The 20669-nt window shown below is 49.3% G+C and overlaps 1 long non-coding RNA gene across 1 annotated transcript in view; it reads left to right on the top strand.

The window, feature by feature from the left end:
- Positions 1-12613, top strand: part of LOC125964043 (uncharacterized) — a 365140-nt gene extending 352527 nt beyond the window's left edge. Inside the window, exon 2 of the long non-coding RNA XR_007476563.1 lies at positions 11899-12613. This is a non-coding gene — a long non-coding RNA (uncharacterized LOC125964043). The remainder of the gene's footprint in view (positions 1-11898) is intronic.
- Positions 12614-20669: the final 8056 nt, after the last annotated feature.

Here is a 20669-nt window from a genome sequence, read left to right as displayed (position 1 = left end):
GAACAAAGGAGCAGCCCCTTCACCAGCAAGCACAACATGGAACAGATACTTCCAGAAGTTGACTCTTGACTGAGTGGTAATAATTTACACCCAATCAAACGGAGGCCTTTCCTCAGCACTTCTTTCACCTTGCCCTCCTCTTTCTCCCACCCTCCCCCAGTTACCAAGTTACCAATTGCCCACTGGGTTACTTCCTTGCCCCGGTTCTGGACATCCAGGAGTCACTGCGGTCAAGCACAGTGTAGACACATAAGGAAGGGGCTGAATTATTTATGTCAGAGCTGAGGAAACAGGCTTGAGTCCCACACTGTATTTCTCTTCCTATTTATATGCTCATCTTAGAGAGATGATCAGTGAGAAGGGTGAGCAAAGAGAAGAATGTGGATTGACACTGGGGTTCGCTGGCCAGCCAATACTGGGCCCAGGGGCTGTCAGTGGCCAAGGCCACCAGATGTGGGGACGCCTGGGTAGGTGACACCCTCCAATCCCCCACCAGATAGAGGCCCCAAATTCAAACTGGGCTGTTTGTTTCAGTGCGCACGACACCCAGGGCCAGCGTTTCTGTGGCCCATCCCATACCCTAACCCTGGCCTCTGTGTCACTACCAGTCTCCTGTCCAGCAAGGAGCAGGTCTGTTCTCTCAAGGCCCCGCCTTCCTACCACCCACCACACCCCTGGGTGTGACCAGAAGCCTAAGTAGCTCCCTTCAGGCTAGTTGACGGAGCTCTGAAATCAACAGCCAGTCCAACTGCAGCCATAAACCATTAAGTACTTGCTGTATGTAGTGGAAGTCCTGATTCAGAATCTCAGTTGACTACTCGCCAACAACATACTCTCAAGTAAGCCATTTAACTTCTCTGAGCCTTAGTCTCCTCATCTGGAAATGGGGATAATAATAATCACAGCACTCTCATCTATTGTGGGGATTAAAGACAGAATCTATGTAAATCACCTAGGGAAGCACCTAGCAGAGACAGGTGCAAGAGACAGTGGTCAGTAAGGCTTCCTGGAAGAAGGGGCACTGGAGCTGGCCCGGAAGACTGAGCAGGATTTGAAGAGAGGAAAGGGGTGGTGGGATAATAAATGCCTCCTTTGATTCCCATCCTGCTACCCTCCCTGGGGGAGGGAACTCCAGGCCTGCCTGTTCTTCCCCTGCCCTAACCCCTACCCCACTATCCCAGCCCAGGTGGAAGCAAATCCTTTTCCTCCACCTGAAAGTTGTTGGGGTAAATTTCTCAATGTAAAGTTTTAAAAATTTTCAAAAGAAACCCTTCTAGGAAACTCAGGGGAAAAAAGAACCCATAAGGAAAATGCAAACACCTAAGAACAAGGTTTTTAAAGAACACAGATTTTCCCCCCCTTCAGGTTAAACACTGTCTTTGATGTCCAGCCAGACAGCCATGAGCACACAGAACCCCCTCCCTGTCAGCTGGGTGCCTGGTCCAGTTGTCAGACTGTGGCTGGGAGATTGGCCGGCACCCACCTGGACCCAGACTGGGTCCACAGCCCTGCAGAGGCCTAACCCCTGGCAGGCACCTCTGAGGGCAGGGTGGGGGTGTCCCCAGGGCAGTCCCTCTGGCCTGGGCCCCCGCAACCGGTGCTTTACCCCCAGGCCCTCTCCGGCCACACACCCCCTCCACCCCTGCACCAGTCACCTGCCCCCCTCAGATCTGCCCCCTGCCCCAGAACTGCACGTCAGGCCAGCTGCCACCTCCCAAGGCAGGGGCTCTCTTGCTTGAAAATCCCATCACACCAGCCTGAAGGACTGCACACACCCTTCTCTTCCATCGCTGGAACACAGCCCAGAAGGCTAGAGTCGCCATCAGATTTTACAGAATCGCAGGGGAGAAATAGACTCAGGTGACCAGAATCACTTCTTCAGAATCAGATTCTTGGCAGGGGGGAACCTCGCTCTAAACCCTTATTCTGTCCACTAAACCCAGGCCCAGGGGGAGCAGATATGAGTGTTGGCAGCAGATCCTGACTTTAGAGTGAAGAGGGCCACAGTCATCAGTATGTCTACGAGCTGCAGGCCCTCAGCGCCTCCTTCCCAGCAACACCCTCCGTGCTCCCCCTGGGGCACTAGTGGGCACAGTGCCTAGCCCGGGGGATGTCAGTGTTGCTGGTCCAGGGTCCACACTTTGAGTAGCAAGACTCGGAGCAGCGCTTTCTAAGATAACATGAGTCACATCTGTAATTTTTAAATTTTCATGGAAGTACATTAAAAATAAATTTTAATAGTATATTTTATTTAACCCAGTATCTCTAAAACATGATCACTTCAACATGTAGCCCATACAAAATATTATTAATGAGATAGCTTACATTCTTTTTTCTGTACCAAATCTTCAAACTCCAGGGTTCATCTTACACTTCCAGCCCATCTCGACCAGCCACGTTTCAAGGGCTCAGTAGCCACATGTGGCTGGTGGCTACTGTGTGGACAGGAGAGCTCCAGAGGATGGGAGAAAGGGGAAAGAAGACGGGGGGACAGAAGAAGGATGGAGAGCAAGTCCCTGGGGTGACCCATCTTGGGACAGTACAGGAAGAGCATAGGGAAGCATTTCTACACCGAACCCTGCCTCTGACTCAGCGTGTGAGCCAAGAAGAATGAGGTAAACTCTGGATCTCACCCTTTCACCTGTAAAATGGGGATAGCAATGCCTGCCCATCACTCAGCGAAGAGTCCAGGCCAGACACTCTTCCCAGAGTGGGAAGAGCGGGACTCTGCAGAACAGAAAACTGGAGAGATTCTCCGGGTAACAATGCCGGGCTCCCCAGGGCAGGGCCTGAGCCCTCCACAGAGCTCTAACACAAGCATCTCTGCTCACGCACAGCATCCTCGGGGCCTGGCAGGCAGAGAGCTGCTCTACCCCGACTCCAAAACCATAGTGAATGATCTGGTCGTATCTGGGAAGGGCACTTTGCTGTCGCTGTGAATTGAGGAAACGCAAGCAGATAAAATTAGTGCTGCCCCCTATCCCAAGCTGTCCGGGGAGCTATTTTGAGGACCCTGCTGTTGAGTTCATCTTCACGTTCTTTGCTCTGACTTTTTCCTGTGCTCCAAGAGCTGAGTCACCAGAGAGGGAGGCCCTAGTGGGCATTCTGGATTCTGGACCCGAGGCCCAAAAGGGAGTTGGGGGAGGGGACTTTGCAGAACGCAGGGCCAGGCCTGCCTACAGGCCTTGGAATACCAGGCTGCTCTGGCGAAGCCAGCACTGAATGCCACATGTAATCTCAACCACCCACATTTCAAGATGACAAAACTGAGGGAGAAGGAGAAGAAACAGAGGCAATGTCAGGCGAGGTGACCTGACCACGTAACCCAGCAAATCCCTTGGCAAGAACCTGAGTTTTCTAATACCTGGTCCTGTGATGCTGCCACACTAACAGATGCCCGGTGAGCCAACTGCCCACAAGCCAAGTGTCCCCCCTTGGCACACTGAAGGGCACAGCACACCACCCAGCCTCCAGCTCCACACACAGCTTAAGGGCTTGGCTCCCTGAGGGGGAGGGAATCTGCCACCAGGGTCCAGTAGCTGCCAGACAGTGGGCCGAGAAGCTGTCTTGCCACAGTTATGCTCCACAGAGCCAGAGCCTGCGGTCCTCACGGTCTCCACACCCTGGAAGAAGACTCCCGTTAAGTCCTCCAAACCCCAGCCAGGAACCAAGCACCCCTAGGCACTGGAAGGGGCCACTCTTAGGTTAAACAAAGGCAAGAAGAGCTTTCAGCACCAGCTGATGACCACACCACCTCCCCCTGACTCCTGACTACAGCTCCGAGATCTGTCATTACAGCCAGGTGATCCCAGATGAGGGTCCTGGCAGGAGACACCATTTGAGGTCCCTGCTTGGCCCCCTACATCACCTCTTGGTTTAGTCCTCATTGCTGGGGAGATGTGACACCTGCTATTTCTTCCCAAACTATTTTGTCCCCTAGCTAGTCCCAAGGGTCTAAGGATAAGGACCACTCCCACCATCCCCTCCCCAGCCTGAGACAACCCCATCATGCCAGGCAGACTCTGACATCAGCTGCCCCTCACCGTCACCTCCACAGTCCTTTGAGCTGCAAGTGTCTGATCACGTCCCCACCTCATAGTGTTCCTCTCAAGGTGCCAGGCCTGCACCTGACAGACCCAGTACCCATGCTTCTCTCATGGAAAAGCAAAGCACTAGCAGGATGACCTCTACTCATCCTTCAGAGTTCAGTCTAAACATCACCTCCTCCAGGAAGCCTTCCCGAACTGGGTCAGGTACCTCTCCTCTGAGCTCTCCCAGCACCCCATATTCCTCTTTCCCAGGGTTTACCACTCCACCAAGCTGGCAGGAGGCTTGGCATCTTTGTGCGGCTTGTGACCGGTACATAGTCGGTGCTCCATAAATTCTGGCTCAGAGGATAAGCATGCTTAAGAAATCCAGTCAACCTCGTGATGTGGGGCACTCACACACAGAAATACTCACAAACTCAGCAAACGCCCTTCTGAGTCATTACTGCAAACATGGTGCTGAGAGATGCTTTGTAATTCAGAGAAATGCTGGGCCCAGTTCCTCGGGCCTTGATGGCGGCCAGTAGACAGAGAAAGACCCCTGCCAGTGCCATCACTTTACCCTCCCCATCCCACCCCAAGAAATCGACACAGAAGTTCTATGAGAAAAGGAAGCCAACAAAGACAGCGGCTACCTCCCTCGACAGCCAGACCCCTGGAGAGCTTACATGGAATTAAAATCATCTCACTTTATCTCCCCCAGCCACAGACAGACACAGGCAGGAGAGAAAAGCCTGCTAACTGCTCCTTTGAAGAGGCAAAGACTCTTGTACCCAAAAGCTATTTGTCCTCCCTAAATGGGATTTCAGAAACAGAGCTGAAAGGGAGACGATGGCCTCAAGAGCCTAAGCTTGTATTATACATTAGACAGATATTTAAAAATAAATAGCGATTAAAAGGAAAGCCATGAATGACAGCAGAGAGCTCATGCAAATGTCTCACTGCTCTCTCAGCACTGGAAATCTGGGCCAAACTGTAATCATTTCTCTGATTTTTAAAAAATGTTTTCACCCAGCTGCTTTGAGGGGCTATGCTCTGGTCCAGGAGGTGTGACCAAGTCTACGGAGAAGCCTCTGAGCGGGTTCCCAGTGCCACACCATCACCAAGGAGGCCTGTGCGCAATGCTCACGTTCCCGGGTCTGGGAGGCTCCCTCGCCCGTCACTCCAGGTAGGACTGTGCACCCATTCCCAACACTCAACACACCCTGTGCCGAGGCCTGTTTCCTCACCAGTCTCCCCAGCAGCTGTGACCTCCAGGGGTCAGGAACCATGCCCCACACTGGGTAAGCTCGCAATAAGATTTCCTGATGGGCAGTCTGCCGTGATACACACTCTTAAGAGGTATGCCAGGAAGGAGGGCAAAGTCCAGGCCAATAAACACCGGCCTTAGTAGGTCTAAATTTTCCTTGTTAGTTATCATTGTTATTGTTGGTATCATCCTCATTAGCACCAGCGTCAGCGATGGTTGGAATCCCAGCCCTTAGCTAGACTTCAATCATTGTGAATACCTCTTTGAGACAATCATATGCTCAGCTTTTCTCAGTTGCACCCTTTTCGGAGAAAATGAGTTTAGATCCTTTTGTTTTAGCTGCACTACAACTTTTCCAGATTGACTTTTTTCAGATTTTATTGGTTTTGATCTGATGTCCGTTTCCTGTTCCAGGATCCCATCCAGGATATTACATCACATTTAGTCATCCTCTTAGTCCCCTCTCAGCAGTGCAAGTTTCTCTGATTTCCTGGTTTTTGATAACCTTGACAGTTTTGAAGGGTACTGGTCAGATACTGTGTCAGATGTTATTCTACTGGAATTTGTCTGATGTTCTCCTTCTGATTAGACTTGAGTTATGGGTTTTAGGGAGGAAGACTACAGAGATAAAGTGCCATTCTCATATCCAGAGTATATACTATTCAATATCAACATGATTTATCACCATTGATGTTGACCTTGGTCACCTGGCTGAGGTAGTATTTGTCAGGTTTCTTTAGATCTTTCAACTGAATGCCTCCCCCTTCCCTAAGAGGCCAGGTCAAAAAATCACCTCCTCCTAGAAGCCTCCCCAGATTACACACACATACTCACTATGGGTTCCTCTCAATACGTAGCATACCTCCAAGTATTTCAGGTGTCCGTGAACTTAACCCCTTATTTTGACTTCGGGTTCCGTGAGGGTAGGGACATAATATATAACAGCATCTAGCGCATAATAAAATATAAAAAAAGTGTGACTTCTCATTTCGTGCTAAGTGCCAGTACTATGCTAAGCACCTCACTGGCACAACCTGGCTATAACCCAATGAGGGTGGATCGCTTGTTATTGCCACCTTACAGATGAAGAAGCGCTCGAGAACCAGCACAGCGAGTAGCCAGCGGAGCTGGGATCCTGGCCGTTTGGCTCTGCAGTCTATTCCTGTATCCTCTGCTCTACTCCTCTCCATGTGGGGGTTTAAGGGCTTTCAGGGTACCCTCAACTACTGGTCAAGGACAGGCTGCTGCAATGAAGGCAGAAATGTTAGGCGGGCTCGGAACAACAGCACCAAAGACACGACCCTGGGCCGGCCTGACCTTGGCCCAGCTCTGTCCCACCCCCAACCTCAGCAGTCCCCAGCAACCACCAGGCCTTCCCTTCTTGACATCCAGAGACGGGGAGTCATGGCTGTGCGCCCAACATGCTGCATCAGCAAGAAGCCGAATGATGTATGTGGAGCTGGAACATCTCCCATAAAGTGTGTTTTATTAAATTTTAAACTTTAATAAAATAATGACACATTTCAAGTGTCAGCTCTGGGCTTCCGCATCCCCACCAGCCCACCATCCCCAGGCTCACTGAGAACCCTCTCGCTGGCAGGGTCTTCAGAGCACCAAAGTCTTTCTTGGGTGTTGACTAACACTCAGGGGAAGCAGAAGATGGGGGTAGGTGGGGAGAGGATGGCTTTAGCAGATCCAGGCCAAGGCAGGTATCAGGTGCTGGGTATGATCCAGGCAACCAATACCAGAGGCTTCCAGTCCTCTAGACAGTAGAGAGAGCCAGCTTTGGCAGTTCTGGTTGGGGATGAGGTTCCAGTCCTTCAAGGGCCCAGATTTAAAGAGCAGAGTTAAGAGACGGGGCCAGTTTCTTAGCCATGGTCTCAGACAAGACAGTCAGGGCACCAGGGACACATGGGCCTGATTCAGCATTTGGCCGTGCCTTCTATGGTGATGCTCAGGGCACCGAGGAAGAGAACCCCCACTGCCCCTTCCCCAAGCAGCTTCCAAAGCACCCCTGTTCACCTCCTCCCCTCTTACCACATTACCAGCCCCAGCCCCAGCAGCTAGGCAATCAGTGAGCTTTCTCAAAGCGAGCTCCCAAACTCACAGACCTCCAAAGCTTTCCTCGTCCTGTCCCCTGACCAAGCTCCTAGAAGGTGTCCAAGGCTCCCCACAGCTAGCATCCATTTTACCCCTCCCACCCCACCCTCTCCACCCTCCCTCACCCATGCTCAGCACTGAATCTCCCCATTTCCATTTCCCCCTTACCCACCTCCAGGCCTTCTCCCTTGCTGGCCCCCAAGCCCGGAACATCCTCTCAAACATCTCCCTGTCAAATCCTATGGAGGCCAGGAGAAGTGCTTCTTCACCCTAAAGCCTTCCATGACTCCGAGTTCCATGGTATCTGAATGTCCCAGAAAGCCCCTTTCCTGAAGCCCTTCCCACCCTCCGCTGGGAGCACAGTCAGTAGGGACACCTGGCATCTTCTTTGCTAACGAGCAAGCTCCATGCCATTAGGGGCATCTCTTCATCACTTTGCAACCCCCTACCAATCTCACAGCGCCCAGGCAATAAAAGGCACCAGGGACAACTGACGGGAGGCGGATAAAGAGACGGGTCACAGGAACCCAAGGTTAGATTCATGAGAAGGGCCTGAGAGCCACTTCCAAGTGGGCCAGTGGACAGGGCCCCAGAGCAATCCCTCCCTTCTCTCCACCAGCTCTACCAGAATAGCAGACCCTTCCTCCTGTGCCCCTTCTCCCCGGCTTCCTTCACACCCAAATAAAAGGCAGGGGACAAAGTAATCAGAGACCTGAATGCACTTGGTCAGAACACTTCTCCATGCTCACCACTCCTAACCTTGCCGGCCCACTTGGGCTCTGGTCTGGGAGAAATGCTTGTCCTCACCACAGCCCTTTTCAGCAGGAACGAGAAAGGGGGTCCCCTGCACGGGGGAGGACGGTGACCTCCCAGTTCCCCTGTGACACAGCAACAGCCTTGAGGACCTGGCTTCCCAATCCCCCAGCCCACCTCTCACCACTCACTGGATTGCCTGGCTTCGACACCGGACTTCAGCAGAAATGCTTTAGGAAACGTGTTTCAAAGCAAGCTGATGACTGCGTGTGCAGAGCTGAGATGCATGTGCAAGAAGCCTGCCAACTCTCCCGACACCCTGCCCCACAGGCCCCAACCCCTCCGCCGCACGCTTTTTATGAAATCCCTTTGAGGCTCCGTGGAAGGTCGAACTCCAGAGCTCAGCTCCTTTCAAGGACAAGCGGCAGCCATAATCATTTTTTTCCAATCCAGAAATCTTGTTGGGAGGATGGGAGGGAAGAGAGAGAGAGCTCTGCTTATCCAGGAACAATTCCGCTGTCCCTCCAGCTAGTGGCCTCCATCGACCTTATAAAGTTTTCCCCGTAAAGCAGCCCCCATTTCCCAGGAACCAAAGCAGCCCATGGAACCCCAGTGGAGGACCCAGGAATCCTGGGAGCTGGCACTAGCGACCCCTCCCCATGGGTGTTGGATTTCAAGGACCCCCAGTATCAGGCTCTCTGGCAGCAACCACTTGCTGCCTCACTTCCAAACCAAGCCTGTTATGTTTTCTTCAATTCTCGATGCCCTTCATGGATAAATATATTTCCTTAAAATGAAGAAATGTTTTCTCTGCTGTTTTCTGTACCAAAGGGTGAGAATGCTTTACACTAGGGAGAGGAGTGGGGGAAATGGTTCAATTAGGTTGAAGACGTAAGCCCGCCAAACCCCCTCTTTCGTAATTGAAAATAATGAACTTTAATAAAAAACCAGCACAGCCCCTTGAGCGGCAGATTAGACGTCACTGAAACTCATTTGAGCACTGTCTTTCAAGGTTCCTTCTGCAGGGCATTGCGATGAGTGAAAGCTGTGGAGAAGAAGGGAGGTTAATAGTCCTGATGCCCTCCTGAACGGCCTCATCTGGAAGAAGATTCTAGAACTGGACGCCTTTCTGCCCACCAAGGCCCACGCCAGGGTCTGCAGAGCCCAAATCAGGGGCTTGGCCTCCATCCTCCCACTGGTGAAGTGGTCTCTTCACGCACATACATGCGCACGCACATGCATGCATGGCAGGCTTGGGGAGATCAACGCGATGGTAGAAGAGCCCCTCCCTGGCAGCACTCTCTCTGAGCCAGCGAGGGTCCTTCAATCAACCAACAGGAGGTCCATGGTCCTCCCCCAGCCTCAGAATGCTCAGTCTGGCCCATGATGTCATGGTCATTTCGAGAAGAAAGATTTACAAATTCACTCCTGGAATCCTGACCCTCTTTTTCTAAGAACCCATGAGGCCATCACCTCAACATAACTAAACAGACCTTTCCAGCATCTTCCACCCAAAAGATGCTCCTCCTCCTTTTTAACTTCACCTCCTCACCCCCTCAATTATTTTATTTCAGTGTTTTTATTACAAAAGTAATGGATGTTCATTATAGAATATTCAGAAAGATAAGCAATAAGAAGAAAATGAAAATATCTCATAACATCACCACTCAGAAATCACATTAACATTTTGGTTTATAGCTTTCCACCCATTTTTCTGTACATATAAAGACAGATTATTGCTTTTGTTGGTTTCAATTTTCCTGAAGCAAAAATGGGATCAAATGTGTTCCTATGGAACACTCCCAAACTCATTCTACGAGGCCACCATCACCCAAAACCAGGAAAAGATGTCACAAAGAAAGAAAACTACAGGCCAATATCACTGATGAACATAGATGCAAAAATCCTCAACAAAATACTAGCAAACAGAATCCAACACACATTAAAAGGATCCTACACCTAGATCAAGTGGGGTTTATTCCAGGAATGCAAGGATTCTTCAATATGCGCAAATCAATCAATGTGATACACCATATTAACAAATAAACAAAAGGAGAAAAACCATATGATCATCTCAATAGATACAGAGAAAGCTTTCGACAAAATTCAACACCCATTTATGATAAAAACCCTCTAGAAGGTGGCACAGAGGGAACTTTCCTCAACATAAAAAGGCCATATATGACAAACCCACGCCAAAATCATCCTCAATGATGAAAAACTGAAACCATTTCCACTAAGATCAGGAACAAGACAAGGTTGCCCACTCTCACCGCTATTATTCAACACAGTTTTGGAAGTTTTAGACACAGCAATCAGAGAAGAAAAAGAAATTAAAGGAATCCAAATTGGAAAAGAAGAAGTAAAGCTGTCACTGTTTGCAGATGACATGATACTATACATACAGAAACCTAAAGATGTTACCAGAAAACTACTAGACCTAATCAAAGAATTTGGTAAAGTAGCAGGATAAAAAGTAATGCACAGAAATCTCTTGCATTCCTATACACTAATGATGAAAAATCTGAAAGTGAAATTAAGAAAACACTCCCATTTACTATTGCAACAAAAAGAATAAAATATCTAGGAATAAACCTACCTAAGGAGACAAAAGACCTGTATGCAGAAAATTATAAGACACTGATGAAAGAAATTAAAGATGATACAAATAGATGGAGAGATATACCACGTTCCTGCACTGGAAGAATCAACATTGTAAAAATGACTATACTACCCAAAGCAATCTACAGATTCAATGCAATCCCTATCAAACTACCAATGGCATTTTTCACAGAATTAGAACAAAAAATTTCACACTTCGTATGGAAACACAAAAGACCCCGAATACCCAAAGCAATCTTGAGAAAGAAAAACGGAGCGGGAAGAATCAGACTCCCTGACTTCAGACTATACTACAAAGCTACAGTAATCAAGACAGTATAGCACTGGCACAAAAACAGAAATATAGATCAGTGGAACAGGATACAAAGCCCAGAGATAAACCCATGCACATATGGTCACCTTATCTTTGATAGAGGAGGCAAGAATATACAGTGGAGAAAAGACAGCCTTTTCAATAAGTGGTGCCAGGAAAACTGAACAGCTACATGTAAAAGAATGAAATTAGAATACTCCCTAACACCATACACAAAAATAAACTCAAAATGGATTAAAGACCTAAATGTAAGGCCAGACACTACCAAACTTTTAGAGGAAAACATACGCAGAACACTCTATGACATACATCACAGCAAGATCCTTTTTGACCCACCTCCTAGAGAAATGGAAATAAGAACAAAAATAAACAAATGGTACCTAATGAAACTTCAAAGCTTTTGCACAGCAAAGGAAACCATAAACAAGACCAAAAGACAACCCTCAGAATGGGAGAAAATATTTGCTAATGAAGTAACAGACAAAGGATTAATCTCCAAAATTTACAAGCAGCTCATGCAGCTCAATATCAAAAAAACCAACAACCCAATCCAAAAATGGGCAGAAGACCTAAATAGATATTTCTCCAGATATACAGATTGCCAATAAACACATGAAAGAATGCTCAACATCATTAATCATTAGAGAAATGCAAATCAAAACTACAATGAGATATCATCTCACACCGGTCAGAATGGACATCATCAAAAAATATACAAACAATAAATGCTGGAGAGGGTGTGGATAAAAGGGAACCCTCCTGCACTGTTGGTGGGAATGTAAATTGATACAGCCACACTGGAGAACAGTATGGAGGTTCCTTAAAAAACTAAGAATAGAACTACCATATGACCCAGCAATCCCACTACTGGGCATATACCCTGAGAAAACCATAATTCAAAAAGAGTCATGTACCACAATGTTCATTGCAGCTCTATTACAATAGCCAGGACATGGAAGCAACCTAAATGTCCATCGAGAGGTGAATGGATAAAGAAGATGTGGCACATATATACAATGGAATATTACTCAGCCATAAAAAGTAACTAAATTGAGTTATTTGTAGTGAGGTGGATGGACCTAGATTCTGTCATACAGAGTGAAGTAAGTCAGAAAGAGAAAAACAAATACCATATGCTAACACACGTATATGGAATAAAAAAAAAAGTTCTGAAGAACCTAGGGGCAAGACAGGAATAAAGACACAGACCTACTAGAGAATGGACTTGAGGACACAGGGAGGGGGAAGGGTAAGCTGGGACAAAGTGAGAGAGTGGCATGGACATACATACACTACCAAATGTAAAATAGATAGCTAGTGGGAAGCAGCCGCATAGCACAGGGAGATCAGCTCGGTGCTTTGTGACCATCTAGAGGGGTGGGATAGGGAGGGTGGGAGGGAGGGAGATGCAAGAGGGAAGAGATATGGGGACATATGTATATGTATGGCTGATTCACTTTGTTATAAAGCAGAAACTAACACACCATTGTAAAGCAATTATACTCCAATAAAGATGTTAAAAAAAAAAAAATGTGTTCCTATGACAGTGCATTCTGGGTCACACAGATGCTGAACCTCTGACTCCCCTCCCCAAAACAACCCACTCTGGGCACTCACTGAACTTGTGGCACCTCCTTCATCTGTCCCTTTCTCTGCCTTCCCATGGCTGTGTACAGCCTCTGCCACGAGGCCAGACTCTCATGAGCCTCCTTATTGGTCCCACCCTCCAAGCCAAGAGGGAGCAGTTCATTGGTTTTGCCAGCCATCTGCTTACACTGTGAGTCTATCTTCCCGGTTCACAGCCAATATCAGCGGATGCACCAGTCCCAAGGATCAGTTAAATTACAGTACGTTCCAACAATGGAGGACCTGACAGCCAGGAACAAGTGATGCCATGGGAGAATGTTTAAAAAGCAGTGTACAAAAGTATATTTAGGGCTTCCCTGGTGGCGCAGTGGTTGAGAGTCTGCCTGCCGATGCAGGGGACACGGATTTGTGCCCTGGTCCGGGAAGATCCCACATGCTGCGGAGCGGCTAGGCCCGTGAGCCATGGCCGCTGAGCCTGCGCCTCCGGAGCCTGTGCTCTGCAACGGTAGAGGCCACAACAGCAAGAGGCCAGCGTACCGCAAAAAAAAAAAAACAAACAAACAAAAACTATATTTACTGTAAAATCTCAACCCTATTAAACATGATATATATTTATAAATACAAACATGTCCCTATAACAATGAATTGACATGCACCAATAAGTTAATACTAATCGCCAGGTCATTTAAATTCCTTCCTATTGCTTTGCTGGATTTTCCAACACATTTGTATATTGAAAATTTTTCTTCTGAAAATTTTTATTTTAAGAAATGGAGAAGCTTTGAGAGGATTTTTTTAAGGCCTAGAGCAATGGTTCTCAGATTGTATTATGCAGCAGAATCACCTGGACGGCTTGTTAAGCTACAGACTGCTGGGTCCCACCTCAGAGTTTCTGTTTCAAGAGGTCTGGGGTGGAAGGGTTGAGAATTTAAATTCCTAACAAGTCCCAGGTGATACTGCCGCTGGTCCAAGGACCACACTTGGAGGAGCACTGGCCTAGAGGTTCTCAGCAGGTGGCATTAAGGAAGAAGGCCACCAAGGCTTTGGTGCGCTGAAGCAGTGAGGGGAAGCCCTCTCTCTATTGTGGGAAGACAATAATGTTCTAGGGATCCCTGAGCCTCTCACCTGCCCAGAGCCCCAAAAGGAAGGAGGAAGGAGGCCCCTGAGATGTATAATGAACACGACTGCACTAGCTTGGATCCTCTCCTTTCCCAGAGCAGGCCCTTTAAGGCCCATTAACCCCTGGTCTTTGGAACATAGCCCCTTCCTCCCATTGTGCAGAGAGAGAGCCACAGAGATGATGCCAGAGAGACAAGGCCTGGAGGAGGGAGCTGCCAAACTGGTGAGCTTCTGATACCCTAGAGAAAGCCCACACAGAGACCACCAAATACAGAAACATACATCCATGCACAGGACCTCCCGCCCCATCACAGAAGGGTGCTGCACCCTGTGGCCCCCATGTTGCCACGACACCCTTCTTTCTTTGAGCCCATCCTTTCATTTCTTATTTCACTCATTTATTCAGCACTCGGCTCACCATCCCATCTAGTAGGACAGATAACAAACCAAACACAGTAGTGTAGGGTGGTCCATGCTAGGTCTGGGGCGTACATGAGCATACACCAAGGAGGCGCATCAAAATAAGGTCTGAGGGTGGCAGGAGTGTTAAAATAACTTAGGCTTCATAAAAGCGAGACAGCAAAATTGTTACGGATGTGGGCTCCCAGCTCACACAGAGCTGGATTCAAATCCTCGCTCTAACTTGTACTAGCTTGACCTCTCTGGACTTCAGTTATCCCATCTGTTAAGCGGGTGTGGTAGGCAGCTTCTAAGATGGTCCCCAACAATCTCCGCCTCTCGTATTCACAGCCCTGCATAATCCCCTCCACATGAGTGTGGCTGGATCTAATCACTGGCTTCTAATGGATAGAATATGGCAGAAGTGATAGGCTGTCACTTCTGAGATTGTGATAAAAGGACTATGGCTTCCATCTTGAGTTCTCTCTCCCTTTCTCCCCTTCCCTCATCGTCTCTCTCATCCCTCACTCTGGGGAAAACCAGCTGCCATGTTGTGAGCAGCCCTATGGATTGGGGACTGGAGCCTCCAGCCAGCAGCCAGGGCACCCTAGGGCTCCCACCCATCACGTCAGCGAGCTGGGAAGCAGACCTGCCCCCAGTCAAGCCTTGAGATGACGACAGCCCCAGCTGACACCTTGCAACAGTCTCGTGAGACATCCTCATGAGAACTACCCAGCTAAGTGTCTCCCAGATTCCTGACCCACAGAAACTGTGAGATAATAAATGTATCTTGTTTTAAGCTGTAAGTTATTACAGAGCAATAGATAACAATATAGCGTGGATAGCGATGGGTTTCTGAGCCCCATAGACTGTAGGGTTGATATGAGGACTCACTAGGCTAACGCAGGTAGAGCTCTTAGCACAGAGTGTGGCACATAGTAAGGGCTTACCAGTGTTACTAATTGTAATTATAATAAAGAATATCTGCTTTCCTCAGGTGTCCCCAAAGGAGTAGGTCTGCCGGTGCTATTTTAGGCACATAGCAAGCTGCAGGGGGAGAGACTCCAGGACACCTGAGTATTGCTGCTGTAACAAATTACCACAACTCTGCTGGCTGAAAACAACACAAAGTTATCGCCTTATCATTCGGGAAGTCAAAAGTCCAATATGGATCATAAAAGGCTGAAATCAAGGTGTCGGCAGAGCTGTGTCCCTTCTGGAGGCTCTAGAGCAGGATTGTTCCTTGCCTTTTGCACCTTCTGGAGGCTGCCCGCACTCCCTGGCTCATGGTGGCATCACTCCAAATCCTGCTTATGTTATCACATCTCCTTCTCTGACTCTGACTCCTGCCTCTCTCTCAAAAGGATGCTTGTGATTTCATTGGGCCCACCTGGATGACCCAGGCTAACCTTCTTAATCACACCTTAACTTAATCACACCTGCAAAGTCCCTTTTGCCGTGTAAGGGAACATATTCACAGATTCCAGGGATTAGGGCAAGGACGTCCTGGGGGGCCATGATTTGGCCTACCACGGTGGGGTTGCCCCTTATCCTTTCCTCCAGGCAAAGCATCCCAGTCCCATCAGCTGTTCCTCCACCAAGGACATCATTACCCCTTCCTCTCCATGCCCTCCATGTCCCTGTCACCTGATTCTCTAAAAATCATGTTGAGATGGAAAACCTTGACGCTGTATTCCTACAGGACTGAATTTAATAAGTGAAGACCTGGGTTCTCACACATTTTGCAACACTTCAGGAAAACAAACAACATTCCCTCCCCTCCCCTGCTAACACTGTTATCAGCATGAAAATTCCTGCTTCCTATTCTAGCTGCTGCAAAGTTGCTCACATGAGAAAAGGTGAATTATTCGGTGCGGTGTTTAGCCCACATTTAATATTTGATCAATTAGCATTCTTTGATCCATGTCCTAACAGTGGGATGTCCCTGGCTCTGTGGCTGCATGAGCTAGGCTTGCTGTTTCCACAGGGGGAGGGTGTTCAAGGGGAAAAGAGGCTCACACACATGACCTGCATCTGAAACACAAGCAGCCTGAGCCCGTGCTGGGAGCGAAGGGAAGGTCGGGGTGAAGCTCGAAGGGGAGCGGGAGTGCGCATATTAGCAGGGTGGGCTCCACCCTGGGAGTCCCGCACCCTAGCCCACCTGAGTGCCCACGGGGCCCCCGTGTCCCTGATCATCTTGCATCACTGTCACCAACCCCCTTGGCTTTAAGCAGCACTACGCCTGGCCCACAGCACACAACCAGCATAAGATCCAAGGAACAAATGATCCAAACCTAGGGGATCCAAACCTGGGAGCCTCCCCGTCCAGATGCCCATGGATTTGGACTCTGGAGCAGGCCTTGCCCTCCACCACCGGCCATGCAGGGACTGTGGAGGGGCTTAGACGGTGGGTTAAATGCTCTTTGTCCTAAAAAGGGAGTTAATTAATTACCCTCACGTGGATTGCCTCCTGCTTTGCCAATCTGTCACTTGTAGGAACTAGACTCTTGGATTTTTGGTTTCTGAAATGGGAATACGGCAAAAAGAGGAATGGTGTTTCCTAACTCATTAGAGGGAAGCCTAGACATGGCACAGACAGACACGCACACACATATATACATACATGTGGATATATACATATACACACACACATGTGTATATACACACACATGCATACATACACACACACACTTTAGGAATCGCTCCAGCCAAGCACAGCCCATCTTGGGAGCTGGCAGCAGGCAAAGGGCCAAAAATAGGCTCTCTCACAGGCTCCCCAGCTTCAGTTCAAGGTTTCTGGATGGGGGGGTGATGGAGGGGGATTTCTGGCCAGCTGTGGCCCGGGACCCAGCCACAATTTAGTCCCCTCTTCCCCCGCTAATTTTGGAACAATACCACAAGCCAGATGTGCTGCTTAACACATGACAAGTGGTACCTGTGTGTCAGAACGAGACTTTAAGTTTCTGCACCTCTCCCACTGTGAAGTGATTCTGTGTATCCGTATACTTGTCCCAAACCGTGAAGGAACCGAGGCTTTTGTTGCTCGGGTGTTATTAAACACCATCATCGGCCACCTCCCGCATCTGTCATTGATTGAGATAAATGACACTATTTTTTTTCTTTAAAAAAAATCTACGCTTAATGAAGTCTCTTTCGTGCCACAATCTCGGCAGTGAGATAAATGAGAAACAATTTCTTGGTATCCATTATTTTAAATTACAGATATCAACCCTGATGCTGTTTTCAAAGTTTATTGAATTTTCATAGATTATCATCAGCTTCTACATTCTACACGTGTAATAGAAACCTGAACTCAGAGAGGTTTTATGGCTTCCTTCTAAAGCCTCAGTGAGAAGGGGCCCCATTCCCCAGCCTCCCCAAGAAACCTTCCAGAAAGTTCCAGGCACTCTCTCGGCCAGACCAAGGGAAGGGAGAAGAGAAATCCAGCACAGAAGCCTGTTCTCTTGTCTCCCCAAGGGGGGGCCAAGACTGGGCCTGCATCACTCTTGATACCCAGCTGTCCAGCTGACTTCTCCTGGGTCCCCGCCTCCCCTTTCAGACAATAAATCCCATAGACAACTGGGGCTTGACTGCAGCCTGAGTAAACCCTTAGCGAGAAGGTGATGTGATGCAATAACCCCCTCACAGAAGTCTCTCCTCACCACCACTCCTGGGCAAGTCCCTCTAGGCTCATGTGACCCTCCTGCTGCTGCCACAGCTAACCATGTACATCCTAAGCATTCTGCACTCTGACCCCCAGGGGTCACTGGCAGACCAGCAGAAGGTGGCACATAACCTCCAGGGTTACCAAGGTAGGTGGTCACAGAGCAGTTATTGCTATCCCTGTGAGAGAAACTGAAGCCCAGAGAGGTTAGGCTGACCCACTGGGGCCACACAGCAGGAACACTGGCAGCTTCCACAAACTGCATCTCAAATCATTGGAAGGGGGTTGAGAAGGTCCAGCCCACCTGCTGTGGAGCAAGCTCTGGTCTCAACTCTCTGAAGACTCTGAGGTGCCGAAAACTGCAGAGACCTTTGGTGTGAGTGGGTGAGTGTGTGTGAGTGTGTGTCGTCTGTCTGTCTGCATGGGCACATCTGTGCAAGTGTGTACGCATGTGTGGGTGTGGTCTCTCATTTAATGGGCATTTATTGAGCACCCAGTGTGTGTCAGACCCTGAGGTAAGCTCAGGGGGTTCAGCAATGAAAACAGACAGTGCCAGTCCCCACAAAGCTGATAGTCTGGGAGGGGTGAGTAAGCAAGTGAATTAGCAAGAGAAGTGTAGCAGGAGAGTAGGCACAGTCACACCTGGTACTTGAGGATGGACTATTTTTCAAGGCATAGGCAGTGTTTAAAGAGGGCATAGTAACCACTTCTAGGCCTGAAGGGTCAAAGGGAAAGAGAAGTTACTGGATCAATGAGAGGGTGTGCAAATGGAGAGGACCACCTGATGGGGGCTGAGGCCTTCAGCAAAGGGATACAGCCAGCCCATGGAGACCCATCAGGGAAGGGGCCAGGAGAAAACGCCAAGCTCACTTTCCTCCTACCCTCCCCTCTCCTGCCAGTAGCCCAGTAAATGAACTCAACAGGAAGCCAGAGGTGAGTGGGGGGCGCTGTTGTGGCCCTTACGGGTCAGCTCCTGGCCCTGAAGTGAACGGGGAGCAGAGTATCTGAGGGGCGAGCAGACAGGACATGGCCCTTGGCTGTGTAAAGACAAATTGTTACTTGTGCCAAGAAGGAAGCATGGGGTATACGGCACAAAGGTGAGTGGGTGAGAGGGCTGGGAAGGTCTTTCTGGAGAGTGACATTTTTAAGGAGAAAGGATGAGCAGGGGTGAGCTCAGGCCCTCGGAGGCTGGAGCATAGTGTGTGAGGAGATGAGGCTGGGTGGCTGGCCAGCCCGCGAAGGCCCAGGACAACATGGTCAGAGTCTGGGCATCATTGTAAAGGTGATCAGAGTCCACTGACAGATTTTAGTAAAGTGACAGTAAAGGGGTAACACCCTCAAAGATGTGAACGGAATAGGAGACAAATAGCATTAAAATCTGGGAAGCTTGGAAGCACCTGGCAGAGCAGATCAGAGAAAACCAAGACCAAGTCGGCACTGTGGAAACCCTAGAAACAGTGGATCTGCACTTCTTCCACCCAGAACGGGCCCTGGAATCAGAGGTCCCAGGTACCTCTGAGAGCGGGGGCAAAGGTGACACTCATTACAGAGGGACTGCTTGCAAATCTGTGTAAGAAGCCTGTACACCCCCAGTGCCTTCCCTGCCTGGCACACACAGAAAGCTGGGGCCTTGCTCTCAGGAGAGGTTGGTCCCTGCCCTCTGGGACCCCAGGCACTGCTGAAAATGAATGAAGTGAAAGTCCACCTACCCAAAGGCAAGAACCCCAGCTCCCTTCCCCTGCCTGGTGCTGGGAGCACTGGTAACCCGGCTCAAAAGAAAATTACCACCTCAAGAAAAGAGATTTACAGATATAGATGGACAAGTGGCCACTTTGCGGTGGGTTTAATAGTTTTCCCCCAAAATTTATGGCTACCCAGAACCTCAGAATGAGGTCTTATTTGGAAATAGGGTCCTTGCAGAAGTAATTAAGGTAAGAATCAAGATGAAACCACACTGTGTTAGAAGGGCCCTAAATCCAATGAGAGTGTCCTTTAAAAGACAGAAAAGGACAGAGAGAGACATAAGGACGACGGCCATGTGAAGACAGAGGTTGGGGCTGTGCTGCCATAAGCCAGGGAACACCAGGAGTCATCCAGATGCTGAAAGAGGCGAGGAAGCCTAGAGCCTGTGCAGGGAGTGTGGTCCTGCCAAAAGACACCTTGATGTCAGATTTCTGGCCTCCAGAACCGTTCATGGTAATTTGTTGCAGCATCCTTAGGAAACTAATGCACCCCTCAATTCCATTTACCCTCAGTGAAGCCGACTGCTGGGCCACATACGCACACACACACACGCACGCACTTCCACCCTTCTATTTAGTGCCTCACCCTTAAATACGTGCACAACTCTGCAGGTCTTCTGGGCACGGGGCTTTAATTTCACTTGCCACCTCCTAGAACACCAGGATCCTCTGACCCTTTCCCCAAAGGAGCAGGGCGCAGAGCCCCAGCAGCTCGGAGGTCTTCTCCCACAAGCAACAGCATACGCCCATTTTCTCTGCCCCCCTCCTTCCCCTCGTAGCCAGGTCAGAGCCCAGCTAATCACAGCAACCCACCCAATGGGTGCGATCTTTCACCGGCATGTATCCCAGGGCACAGCTCCCCACAAGCATGAGTGCACCCTGGCAGACGCAGTAGAAGGATGTGGACGCCATGTCCTGCGGGTCAGCAAGGCCTGCAGCTGTGGGCTCAGCCCTGGGGATGCACCCACACACCCTCTCTGGGCCCCGGTGAAGGGGGAAGGTGGCAGAGACTTGGAGAAACTTACAGCGCCCAGCACCCAGCGTCAGAGTCACAGCTGGAGAGTTCAAGACACCA

Source organism: Orcinus orca, chromosome 3, assembly GCF_937001465.1.
Source record: "Orcinus orca chromosome 3, mOrcOrc1.1, whole genome shotgun sequence".
Lineage (NCBI taxonomy): Eukaryota > Metazoa > Chordata > Mammalia > Artiodactyla > Delphinidae > Orcinus > Orcinus orca.
This window is presented reverse-complemented; position numbering and strand designations above follow the sequence as displayed.